This window comes from Staurois parvus, unplaced genomic scaffold (genome assembly GCF_062004578.1).
Source record: "Staurois parvus isolate SC_StPar_1 unplaced genomic scaffold, SC_StPar_1.0 ptg001304l, whole genome shotgun sequence".
NCBI lineage: Eukaryota > Metazoa > Chordata > Amphibia > Anura > Ranidae > Staurois > Staurois parvus.
This window is the reverse complement of record NW_028319100.1, coordinates 319,567-323,663: the sequence shown is the minus strand read 5'-3', so window position 1 is coordinate 323,663 and position 4,097 is coordinate 319,567.

Here is a 4,097-nt window from a genome sequence, read left to right as displayed (position 1 = left end):
AGGAAATCTCTCCAAAGAGAAGGAATACACCAGATCTAGGAAATCTCTCCAAAAAGAAGGAATACACCAGATCTAGGAAATCTCTCTAAAAAGAAGGAATGTCACCAGATCTAGGAAATCTCTCCAAAAAGAAGGAATGTCACCGGATCTAGGAAATCTCTCCAAAAGAAGGCATGTCACCAGATCTAGGAAATCTCTCCAAAAAGAAGGCATGTCACCAGATCTAGGAAATCTCTCCAAAAAGAAGGAATACACCAGATCTAGGAAATCTCTCTAAAAAGAAGGAATACACCAGATCTAGGAAATCTCTCCAAAAAGAAGGAATGTCACCAGATCTAGGAAATCTCTCCAAAAGAAGGCATGTCACCAGATCTAGGAAATCTCTCCAAAAAGAAGGCATGTCACCAGATCTAGGAAATCTCTCCAAAAAGAAGGCATGTCACCGGATCTAGGAATTCTCCCCAAAAAGAAGGAATGTCACCAGATCTAGGAATTCTCCCCAAAAAGAAGGAATGTCACCAGATCTAGGAAATCTCTCTAAAAAGAAGGAATGTCACCAGATCTAGTGTCCACAACTGAAGATTTGGCTACTATTCCTGTTCTGATGTCAACACAAAATGTGGCTTTTTCTTTCACTTTAAGTGATAAAGGCAAACAGGACAAATAGAGAGAGGGTGAATCTCCCAAAAAGGGGACACAGACAGCAATAAAACCTGAAGGGGGGGGGGGTTCTAATCCTTCTCCACTCTATCCAATACTAATAAAAATGTTGCCTTCAGTGACACATCAAGACGTCTATCTGATGTCTATAGACCAGGTTATAGACTGATGACAGGCACATGCATGGCTGCTGTAGGCAGCTCCAATGTATTTTGTTTTCAGAAAAGGGCGGTTCAGCATGTCACTATATGCAATGATATGACAGGCCAGGATCATCTGCTTTTCACAGCCAGGGACTGACAATTAACACTTCCTTGCATATTATATATATTTGGCTGACAAAGGTTAAACAAGATTAGGCCGGTGTGAAAGGAAAGGTCACAGATTAACCCCTCGCCCTCCCAGCTGGGCGTCTTTGGGACCCGACAGCCTTCCTCCTTATTATATTCTCTGCCTGATATTTATGCTTTTGATTCATTGCCTTAATTAGCTGAGCCGTATAATGATCGCTCACTTTTCTTTTACTTGTGTGATTATGGATGATAGAGAACGATTTTCCTCTGGTAATGGCTTCGTAGACATTCACCTTGGCAAGGAGATCTATCACTCTAAAGGACATTACGATATTAGGAGAGATCTGTGTTAGTCCCTTCGGTTTGTTAAACATTATTTCTTCAAAGGATAACTTATTTTAATATGGCAATATAATGTATCTCCCCCCCCCCCCCCAGTGAATTTCTCTATGTAAAGATCCACAAAGTAATCGATTTTCGTTTTCTTCAGCTGAATTTTTCTCCAATTAAAAATGCTGAGAAAATACAACATGCTGAAAAGTAGACAGTTGGCTCCCCAACCAGGTACGTGACAATTACATTTGTATTTCTCTCTTAGGTCTTGGTGAGCTCTGTGTATTTTTTCCAGATCTGTGCACTAATCCAGTGTGAGACTTTTCCATCCTGTAATAAAGACCGCTCACTGCTGCTCTCTCTCCTTGTGCAGGGGGACTGGTCTTGTCTCCGCCCCCTCCTGTAGTTTTCTGCAGGCAGCCTGTAGCAGGTGGGGCCTGCTGGGCCCCTCCCACAGCACTGCTCTCTGCACAGGCTATGCATAGCACTGTGATGATGTCACTACTACTTTTACAAGGTAATATCTGGGTTTATCTGTTATAACCAGAAGATAGTGCCACACCACCACTTTATATAAGGTCAGCAGTCATATTCACTTATGATCCACCACATCAATAAATCTTTACGAGTCCCTCAAATTAATAAGCCAGTGCTCTGTTCATTGGTATTATTATTATTATTATACAGGATTTATGGCACCAACAGTTTGCTCAGCGCTTTGCAATATAACGGGAGACAATATTTATTTATTTATTTCAGGTACTTTTATAGCGCCGTAAATGTACTCCGCGCTTTACATATATATTGTACATTCACATCAGTCCCTAACCCTCAAGGGGAGTACAATCTAAGGTCCCTGACCCTCAAGGGGCGTACAATCTAAGGTCCCTAACCCTCAAGGAGCGTACAATCTAAGGTCCCTAACTCACATTCATACATACACATACTAGGGACAATGTAGACAGGAGCCAATTCACCTCCCAGCATGTCTTTGGAGTGTGGGAGGAAACTGGAGTATCGGAAGGAAACCCACGCAGGCAGAGGGAGAACATGCATACTCCAGGCAGGTGGTGCCGTGGCTGGGATACAATACAGCAACAATACAGTTCAATACAAGAGGGTTAGGGGGTCCCTGATCCTGGGAACTTACAATCTAGGAGGGAGGGGCTAGTGGTACAAAAGGTAGTAACTGGGGGGGTGGACTGGTAGGAGGAGTAGAAGATTCCATTATTAGCTGAGGGCAGGATAGGCTTCACTGAAGAGAGAGGTTTTCAGAGATCGCCTAAAAGTGAGCAGAGTAGGCGATAGTCTGATAGATTGGGGTAGAGAGTTCCAGAGGATGGGGGAAGCTCTGTAGAAGTCCTGGAGACGAGCATGGGAGGAGGAGACAAGGGAGCTAGAGAGCAGGAGGTGAGGATGGTTTGAGTGATATTTGGAGACAAGATCGGTGATGTAATTTGGGGTGGAGTTATAAATGGCTTTATATGTTATTGCTAATGTTTTGAATTTTATCCGTTGGGCAATGGGAAGCCAGTGGAGGGATTGGCAGAGAGGGGTGGAAGACACTGAGCGGAGGCCAGTGGAGGGATTGGCAGAGAGGGATGGAGGACACTGAGCGGAGGCCAGTGGAGGGATTGGCAGAGAGGGATGGAGGACACTGAGTGGAGGCCAGTGGAGGGATTGGCAGAGAGGGGTGGAGGACACTGAGTGGAGGTCAGTGGAGGGATTGGCAGAGAGGGATGGAGGACACTGAGGGGAGGCCAGTGGAGGGATTGGCAGAGAGGGGTGGAGGCCAGTGGAGGGATTGGCAGAGAGGGATGGAGGACACTGAGTGGAGGCCAGTGGAGGGATTGGCAGAGAGGGGTGGAGGACACTGAGTGGAGGCCAGTGGAGGGATTGGCAGAGAGGGGTGGAGGACACTGAGTGGAGGCCAGTGGAGGGATTGGCAGAGAGGGGTGGAGGACACTGAGTGGAGGCCAGTGGAGGGATTGGCAGAGAGGGGTGGAGGACACTGAGTGGAGGCCAGTGGAGGGATTGGCAGAGAGGGGTGGAGGACACTGAGTGGAGGCCAGTGGAGGGATTGGCAGAGAGGGGTGGAGGACACTGAGTGGAGGCCAGTGGAGGGATTGGCAGAGAGGGGTGGAGGACACTGAGTGGAGGCCAGTGGAGGGATTGGCAGAGAGGGGTGGAGGACACTGAGTGGAGGCCAGTGGAGGGATTGGCAGAGAGGGGTGGAGGACACTGAGTGGAGGCCAGTGGAGGGATTGGCAGAGAGGGGTGGAGGACACTGAGTGGAGGCCAGTGGAGGGATTGGCAGAGAGGGGTGGAGGACACTGAGTGGAGGCCAGTGGAGGGATTGGCAGAGAGGGGTGTAGGACACTGAGTGGAGGCCAGTGGAGGGATTGGCAGAGAGGGGTGGAGGACACTGAGTGGAGGCCAGTGGAGGGATTGGCAGAGAGGGATGGAGGACACTGAGTGGAGGCCAGTGGAGGGATTGGCAGAGAGGGATGGAGGACACTGAGTGGAGGCCAGTGGAGGGATTGGCAGAGAGGGATGGAGGACACTGAGTGGAGGCCAGTGGAGGGATTGGCAGAGAGGGATGGAGGACACTGAGTGGAGGCTGTTCACATGCCATAGCGTAGCATTTTCAATGCAGGTTGCAGAGTTTGAAAGGGGGTACTGCCTGTCCAACTCGCCTACTGAGTTCAATAGGGCTCAGTGCTCCTGTAATGATGGTGGATCAGCCTGGCAGAATTCCAGGGCTCAGGCCTTGAGCTTCCCTCCTATTACATGCTTATGTTGCTCAGCACG